This window comes from Nannospalax galili, unplaced genomic scaffold, assembly GCF_000622305.1.
Source record: "Nannospalax galili isolate Female #2095 unplaced genomic scaffold, S.galili_v1.0 scaffold744, whole genome shotgun sequence".
Taxonomy (NCBI): Eukaryota; Metazoa; Chordata; class Mammalia; order Rodentia; family Spalacidae; genus Nannospalax; species Nannospalax galili.
The window spans coordinates 117,863-127,447 of NW_008351509.1; the positions used below are offsets into that span (position 1 = coordinate 117,863).

The following is a 9,585-nucleotide window of genomic DNA, read 5'->3' on the forward strand; positions in this document are numbered from 1 at the left end:
AAGAGCTGAGGTGGAACTGCCGTCTGCCATTTGCAATCTGTGCATCCCTGTCTCCTCTGCTGTAAAAATGGTGCAGTCGGTCGCTAGCTCAACTGTGGCAACATGAAACTGCTCACCCACAACCTCCTGAGCTTGCACATGTACGGGGCACGGCCACGAGTGGCTTCTTGCTGAGCCTGCAGGTCACCGTGGTGGTCCCCATTAACCCCGTGGAGTTCAACTCTGACTTCGTGGCGGATGATCCCCAAAGTGGAACGGGCGGCGCTTGCAGAGGTCATGGACTGCTTAAACCTGGCAATGATTCCCAAATAATCCCTTTGAGGGCTTTGAGAACGACAGACAGACGTTTTTGAGAACGATGCATCACATGTTGCTGGAGGTGGATGTGCTGGAGGGCACCCTGCAATGCCCAGAGTCAGGCCGTCTTTTCCCCATCAGTGACGGGATGCCCAACGTGCTGCTGAGTGACTGAGAAGTAATCATGCTATAGCTGTCACTTTAGTGTTTTGTTGCCTGTGTGTATCTTTCTTTTTGCATAGCCCGTTAACTAGTTCTACTTACACACCTCCAATCTCCAAGCAATGACACACCGAGTACAGTGTTCTTGAGCTCCATAATATATATATTTTTTCTCATTAAATGTTCAAAACCAAAAAAAAAGAAAAACCCAAAAAACCCCATAAGGCTTGCAGCCTGAAATTCTGCCTTTTATCTCTACAGTATTACAGCTTCTGCTAAATAATGGTTCCTGGCCCAGAAACATACTTTCTCATGCAGCAGTGTCACAAGTCTCACTTTTTTAGTCCTTTAAAAAATTACATTGTGGAGCCAGGCATGGTGGTGCATTCCTTGAATCCCAGCACTTCGGAGGCAGGAGGATCTCTGCGAGTTCAAGTCCAGCCTGGCCTATACAGCAAGTTCTAGGCTAGCTGGTGCTATAGGGAAACCCTGTCTCAAAAAGAATCCTCCCCACAAAAAAATTACATTACATTGTGCTATAGGTTCAGATAAGGTGCTGATTGACTGATTGATGTACTTATTTATTGTACTGCAAATTGAACTCAAGACTTCCTGTGCTAGGCAAGCACTTTACCGCTGAGCTACATTTCTGGCACCATTTCTTGTTCTAAGAAAATATATTGTAGGGCTGGAGAGATGGCTCAGCTGTTAAGAGCACTGGTTGCTCTTGCAGAGGACCCGGGTTCAATTCCTAGTACTCACATGGCAGCTAACAACTATCCTTAACTCCAGTTCCAGGGGATCTGACAACCTCTTCTGACCTCCATGGGCATTGCACGACATGGGTGCACTTATACACATGCAGGCAATACACTCATACACATAAAATAAAAATAATAATTAAAAAAAAGAAAATATATTGTGTAGCCAGGCATGGTGGCACACACCTTTGACCATAGGATTGGGCATGGTGACATGCCTTTAATTTCAACATAGAGGCTGGCAGATCTTTGTAAGATGGAGGTCAGGCTGGTCTACCCAGCAAGTTCTAGGCCAGCTGGGGCTACAGGGAGACCCTGTCTCTTAAAAAAAAAAAAAAAAAGAAAGAAAGAAAAAGAAAAAAAATGAAAGGAAGAAGGAAAGGAAAGGAAGAAGAAGAGGAGGCTGGGGAACTGACTCAATCAGTAATCAGTAGCGTGCTTGCCTTGCAAACATAAGATCCTAAGTTTACTCCCTCAAACCCACTTAAACATACCAGACATGGTTGCATGATCTTTAATCCCAGAATTGGAGAGGAAGAGACAGGAGGATCCTTGAGGCTCATTTTCTTCGGTCAGCCAATCTAGTCTAATTGGTGAGTTCCAACCCAAGGCCAATGAGAGATCTTGCCTCAAAGGATGTAATGGTGTTCTTGAGGATGACATGTGATAGTGTTCCTGAGGATGACATTCAAGGAAGAGAAAATTGTTTCATTTCAATGTAACAGTCCTTTGCTTGGAATTATTTAGTGATTAATACTAATTAGATATTCTGTAGATGTTTAATGTTTAATTCTAGATGTTCATCTCGGGTACTTTGAATGAGTGTAAGTCAAAGTCAACTTCTGTTCTGATTAAATTGTCCTTTTTTGTGTGACTGATTCAGTCGGTCATGGAATAATTCAGTTGTGTTCCTTTAAACTTCAAACCTAAAAATCAGTCTGTGGGTATAAAAAAACAAGGCATGCATAATATTGCTGCAAAATGCTGTTTGTGTAGTTAATTAAAAGGAACTTTTGTTGAGACAAAAAAAAAAAAAAAAAAAAAAAAAAAGAAGCCCTGGGCCTGGGGTGCTGGTTTCTAGGGGGAGGGGATAGGGTAGGTGAGGTGGTAAGAGTCCGGAGGGTGGAAGCCTGCTGCTTCTAGCTGATTGCAGTTGCAGAGCCTGTCTGAAGTTCTGTGTTCTTGACTTCAGAATTGAGGCCCAGCCGCTCCCTGCCCATGACTCCTTTGTTTTCTTTTACAGATTCTTGGTTTGCATATGTAGCCTGTTTTCACATTGCAGCACATACACTTTTTTTTCAGAAGGTCCCACACCTCCACAGAAAGGAACTTGGGAAACTCAAGACTTCCTTGCAACAACGATTGTCCATACATCACGTGGAGTGTGGGCCCAGAGGTACTGCGTTACTGTTCCTCTCTCTGAATCCTGCCTTGAACTTGACTTCCATTACATATTGACTACCATTTGTGATGGGTTTTAGGTTTAGGGTTGTGTTGGAGACCATGGCCCTGTTTGAACTCTGCGGAAAGCATGCTTGGCATACATGCAAAGTCACTACCAGCCTAAAGTATCTATGATGGTAAAACCAAACAGGCATGTACAGAGACACGTCTGAAGTACAGTATCCCTTATGTTTAGATTAGATAAAAAAACTATGCCTTATATACACTGTTGTGTGAATATTTGCTCTATACCTTGCAAACAGGCCACACTTGATTACCAATTGTTTCCTGAGCTCCTGTAGAGAAATGTCCTTTGATCTGCCCACCTTTCAGTCCTGAGAATTTGCTTAGAATACCTCACCCATGCTAACAAAAACTTCAGGAGTTAGAAACTCAGTTCTTTTCTTCTATGGAACAGGGAGTCTCCTGGTTCCCAGCTTTTTCTTAATATTAAAAATTATAGTTATTACTGTACATTTGGATGTGTGAGGGCAGGTGCATGTGTCCCATGGCATGTGTGTGGAGGTCAGAGGACAATTGTGGGAGCTGGTTCTCTCTATTGTTGGCTCTTGGGATTGAGCTCAGGTGGTCAGGCTTGCAGGACAAGCACTTTTACTCCTGAGCCATCCTTCTGGCCCTGGAGTTGATTTTTATACAAGATGCAAAGAGAAGTTTCTCTGATTAAGGCTGGAGTGAGTAGCTGTGTCTATGAGTATAAACATACTTAGAAGGCAGTCTGACACCATGTGAGTTTAGCTAAACAACAGTAGTAAGTTCTCCTAGGGCCTAAGACTGCCTCAGTCATGGGTTTTTAACAGGTTTTATATGCTAGGCATGAATTCCCTGTTGTGGAGTGGACTTCAAAACCAATCTGAGAGTGGATTATTACCTCCATAACAGTTGTGTCACTATTGTGCCAGTGGTACGTCCTGCCAGGCACGTTGGTTTTATAGTTCGTAGGGTTTTCTCCCGGGTCAGACTATTGAGGCTTTCTCTCTCCCAGAAGCCTGCATAGTACCATCTGGCACCATGACTGCTGCAGTAAGGAAGAAGCTTCCGGCTCAGTTCCAACTTGATTTCTCTGTATCTTGCAACCAAGTTGTTTGGTATCTACAGCAGTAGGGTCTTATCAGCTCTTTCTGGTGTGCAACCAAGAGGAATGACAAGAGTTTGTAGTACTTTAGGGCCTCTGGGACCTCTGTGACCAACAACAATGTACCCCATAAGGAGGCACCCCACACCTGGCACTGGGATTTTTGTTTAATAATGCATGGCTTCTAAGTGTAGTATTATCCAGCCAAGCAGAGTAGCTCCCTTCTAACATATTTTTAATTGGTTTACAAAGTCATAGGTTTCCATAAGGCCTTTTCATCTACCCTTTGCTCTTCTAGTTTTCTGGCTTCTGTGGGTGCTCCAGATTAAATATACATCTAAAAATTCCAAGCTAGAGCTGGAAATGCAATCTATTTAATCTTTTATTCTATTCACATAATTATTTAAAGATCTGAAATTTCCTGGTTGGGCTTTGATTGTGTTCTCTAGATTCTGGATTGCTTTCAGTTTTAAGGGATTTTAGTTATAAGCATTGACTACTTTCACTGTTAAAATGGTTTTCCTCTTGGAATTCCTATTACATGTCTGTTGGATCTTCTTTATCCATCTTCTAAACTTGTTTCTTCCTGGTCTCTGAAAACTCTTTTTATTCTCATTCTCCTGCTGCTTTTCCCTATATTCCCCCGCCCCGGGGGTCGAGCAATATAATCCTATTTCTTTGTTCTTCAATTTCCTCTGAATTCAGTAACTTCTCGCTTCCCATATTTAGCATGTTGTTCCTTGGAGCTTTTGGGGTTTTGTGTAAATGTATTTATTTACTTAGGTCTGCTAATGCATGTTTAATAACGTTTCCTTTGGCTTGGTGTATTGGCTGCTTCTCTTTTCCGTTTTATGCTTTCTCTTGGGTGGAGAATTTCCTCGGGAGAAGGGGTACATTCTGTTTGCTCTTCTTTTCTGGGGCAGCAGGAGGGCCGTAGCTCTGCTTGACCCTCTTAAGACCACCTAAGATGCTTCCACACTCTCATGACTCCTGCATGGCAAAACTTTTACTTTTAAAACAATTTCACCTTTAAAGGCAGCTTATTGTTCTCATCAGGCCCCGAGGAGCTTCCCCCATCATACGCATTCTCAAATGCAGCCCACTTAGAATGAAGGACAGCTTTGCCTAATACTCAGTGCCACACTGTAGGATAGCCCAGTCTCCCTACTAGGACAGATTTTCTGGTCTGACTCTCTCTGGCACCACTAGCTGTGCATTTTATCAGCCTTCACCTGAGACTGGGCATAGTGGTGCATGTCTTTAATCCCAGCACTTGGGAGGTGGAGGCAGGCGGATCTCTGTGAGTTCAAGACCAGCCTGGTCTACATAGTGAGTTCCAGGCCAGCTGGGGCTACAGGGAGACCCTGTCTCAAAAAGACCAAAACAAAACAAAAAAGCCAGACTGCATCTGCAGGGACTTTTGGGATCCTCTGGTCCTGACTGGGGGGTACTTCTGAAGGACACAGGTGGAGATTTGTAGGACACATTCAGTTTAGCTCCAATTAATGTCCTTACACCTAGACCCGATGGGACTTGCAGGTGGCATGCCCCCTGCAAGTCCCCAGCTGGTTTCAGAAGGGCCCCTTTCTGCCCCTGAATCCCCATCCTCTGTTGCCTGAAGGTCTCCAGGTAGCTGGTGCTTTGCTTTTCATGCCCTGCTCATTGGAAGGGAGCACAGATGTCCACCTCCAGGAGGGAGGAGTCAAGGGCCCCATGGGATGTGGAAACTAAGACAGCAGTTGCAAGAAAGCCTGAGGCCCAGTGGCTATCCAGTGTCTCCTCTGTGTTGCACAGCCATTTAATATTCACCTCCCAGTCTCTTCTGAGGTTATGGCTCTGACCTGAATTGCTTTGTGTCTATTCTCCCATGTGTTCTGTATGCTCACTGATACCTTTCTGTAAAGATTTCTCTTGTCTCTATGTCGTAGACTTATCCATGTCAGTATGGACTGATAAATATTCATTTTATGGGTGATAGTCCATCCAATACTGTGAACACAGGCTGTGACGTCTAGTCACTTAACTGCATTCTTTCCTGCTGCCTCTCAGACTTGCAGGTGCGTCCAGTGTTTTCACCAGGCTCGTGCTGCCTGCTTCCTTCTTTCTATCTAGATCCCTCTCCTTTCTTGCTCCTAGCCTGGAACCTGCCTGGCCTTAGGGAACTCTTGCCCCTTCACAGTAGCTGGGCCCCTAGAATCCTCCTTTCTGTGACTTCCTGGCAGTCATTTCTTTGTCTACTGAGTCTCCCCACGGTGATCTGTCTGCATCTGCTGACCCATGTCCGCCCCCTGCAGACTCTGTACAAACTGTTCTACATGGGTTCCTGGTGTGGCTCTTCTTCTTTGGCCTGTCAGTCTGTCACCACGTATGGAGTTCCCAGGGATACCATGGGGTGACCTGATGTTGGTATTTATTTCTGTCAAGCCAGGCACCCCCCGCCCCCAGTAGCTGCTTGTCAGCAAAGTTGACTCCTTTACTTCAGGCAATGGTCTTTAGTTTCCTTACTTTTCTTCTATCCCATTACATAAGCAATCCTTAGTACAAGACTCTAGTAACTTACAAAGAAATGGACACAGATGCCATGGACATATATCAATCAGACCTGGGTCTTGTGGCTACCCCTGAGGTGAGTTACACATCCTTCTGAAAATCATTTGTTCATGTTTTCCCTACTCCAGCAACTTTTGGCAAAGGGGGTCAGTAGAGAGATCTGAAGTATTCTGGGCCTGGGTGGGTCCTCTAGGCTGGGAAGTCCCTCTGTGTAGCTGTCATCTCTGGAGCTTGGGCAGTGGTGGCTCCCCATGTGAGAGAAGGAAAATTGTCCTCTGAAGAAATTCTGTGAGGATCTCTAGCCACCCTGGACAGTTGCTCCCTTTCCTTCTCATCTGACCTTATCAGATTGTGACTAAGGTCCTGAAGGTCCTGCAAAGCAACCCACAGTGCTGCCTGCTCTAGATGCAGGAATATGGAGGCATCTGACTGGTGTGTCTGGCTGTGCCTTGCCCCTCTATGCTCAGTAGGAACCAATCCAATACATGCTTCTTGTTCGACAGGAGAGGAAAGCCCCTTCCTCCCAGGCTTGTGCCCCCTTCAACCCATGAAATAATCATTCCAAAGCCAAAGAAAGCTGGCCTGACAAAGGTGTAGTTTGCAGGTGCCTGGGGTGGGTGGCCCTGCAGAGTCAGGGTGGTGTCCCAAGGATGCTGTGGCTTGGGGTGGCCCTGAAGAGTCAGGGTGACATTACAGGGCTGCTGTGGATTGGGGTGGGCCTGCGGTAGAGGTGGTGTACCAGGGGGAAGGGGAGGGCATATGGAATTAGGATTGCTGAGTACTAGGGCTGTAATGACAGATGGGTTTGGGCTCTGCACCTGTCAGTCCTGAGAGGACAACCCTTTCTTGTCCTCTTGTTGGCCTAGGCCAGTCACTTTGTGTCTCTGAGAATGTGGATCCTGGTTACTTAGTGAAATGACTCTTCTTAGAGAAAACTGTTCAATGCTTTCTCTTTCCTCCCTGCTTTGATCACAAGCCTCTGCTCGGGTCCAAGACCAGCTTTTGGCTCAGCACACAAGGCCAGGAAGGTACCCAGGTCTTGGAATCAGAAGAGGCCCAGCTTCTGCTGCAAACAGGGCTGTGCTCAGCTTGGGATGGGGAGGGTGCTCAGGTGGATGGCAGCAGCCCCTTCTAAATGATCAATTTCTTAGGTAATCCTAGAATATTCTCTCTGATTTTCTGTCTTTGTCTTTGTTCCTCATACATTCAATGATTATCCTCATCACTTGCCTTCTTTTCTCTCATATTTTCTTTCTTCTTTTTTGTCCAAGTGTGAACTGAAGTTCTCTAGAAAATCCACACCCATGTTAAAGACTATTCAAGACGGATTGACTCCGTGATGGTGGAGGGTTGGAATGTTGCAAGTCCAAAGCCAAATCATCTTAGAACTCTTTCGAATTCTTTGTAGCTGCTCATTGCCCTCTGCTGTCTGACCTAACATTCTTGTGGCTATCAGGCAAAATCTTTAGAATGTAGTCTCATCATGGAATCCACCCCTAACTCTTCTCATGGTGTTTGAGACAACAGCAAGAGATTTCCCTGTTTTGCTGTGAACCCCTGCCTGATGTTCCCACCAATACATTTGGTACCTGCTTTATGACTGCCATTTGTTATTGACTGTAAAAGTTCATGTAACCATTTGCATGATAGAACCTGTCCCAAGATGTGCTGCTCCTTTCCTACCATCAGTGTCTCTGGTGGTGTCCTTCCTCCTCTGTCATGATTACTAAGTGCAGAGGGAGCTGGGCAAGAGCCTCTTCCCCCCACTGGATCCAAGCAGAAGCTGTTCTATGCTCTACTGTCCTCAGCCTCTGGTCACACCTGTGTCTCCCAGCCATCCTCACCTTGTTCCTTTGCCCTGCTTACCTGAGGTGATCATATTCCAAAGGCACCATCAGTTGCTACATAAATCCTATGGACATTTCTCTCTCTCTTTTTTTTAACCCAAAAGAAAATTCACTTTATTGGAAAAAATAATTATTTTAAACTGTCCTATGGACATTTCTCAGTGGAATCAAATAGAATCCACAGACTCATTTCTTTGGATGCTCATGGGTACGTGTGTGTGCACATTTGTATAAAGGGATGAGGGAGACACCGTGGAGGAGGCCCGGGGAGCAGGGTGGGGAAGTGCTGTAGCCAGGCCCTGCTGAGGATGCCAACTCACCATGACGGGTGCCTGCCACTGATAGTGCGCTGTGCAGTGACATTCTGACACTGTCTCTTGGAAGGAGAGGGTGGCGTGGAGGAGCCCAAAGATACTCATTTAATTGGGAAGCCAGCTGAGATTTGAGGTGCTGGGCTGCAGGGCCTGCTCTTCCCGGCACAATGGCACTGGCTGAAGGTTGTATATAAGGTGGCCTTATTAAAGTGACAAGGCAATTTAATTCCTTTGTGCACAATGATTCTACTTCATTGATTTACAATGGGAAGGATATAATTTTGCTAGTGTTGGCAAAAAGCTCAAATGTCAGCCTTTTCAAATTGCCACACTTGCCTTGTTCAGGATGAATAATGAATAAGTCACCTTTTGTCTACAGTTAAATATTCTTGAATAAATACAAAGAACATAAAAGACATAAATGATTGCCTGATTTATATTTAAAATAAAGATCAACATTGTGATAAATGGTTGAAAACGCTGTGTGTGCAGCAATATGCCTCTCCTGATAATTACATTATCAATTAGGGGGTAGCTGGGTGCAGACGATGTCAGGCACACACCCGCTCTCAGGGTGCCCGCCTGTCGATGGCAGGCTCAGGGTTTCTGGAGAAGGGAACTCGGTCCAGGGCAGCACCTTGCTTGTCTCAGTCCTCTTCAGCCTACAGACTTGAGCTGGATTCCTCAGAAAGGCAGGAGCTGAGCTGCATTAACTAGATGTGGCTGTGGCTGGCAGGGTGGTTCTTGTTGGGCCGGGGACCATTATGCACTTATGTTTAGAACGAAGTTGTTAAGAAACACCAGAGGAGAGGATAGGAACCACTCCAGCAGAAAACTCCCTTTGGCAAGGCAACTCTAGAGTACACAGAACTGAATTCTTCTGAGTGGCTCCTGTGAGGAAGAGGGCAGAAAGGATGAGAAGTGAGGACAACTGGCTGTCACCCACCACCTTCCTCCTGTCACAAGACTGATCATGCCTTACAGTGAACAGCAACATACCTTTTTTTAAAAAAATTAAGAATGTGTATGTATATGCCTTAGTCAGGGTTTCCCAGAGATCCAGAATTCACACACACACACACATGAGAGAGAGAGAGAGAGAGAGAGAGAGAGAGAGA

At 45.4% G+C, this 9,585-nt stretch overlaps 1 pseudogene; it reads left to right on the forward strand.

Annotated features, from left to right (window-relative positions):
- The first annotated feature begins 102 nt into the window (after positions 1-102).
- On the forward strand, positions 103-472 carry LOC103746276 (annotated as a pseudogene).
- The last annotated feature ends 9,113 nt before the right edge of the window (positions 473-9,585 follow it).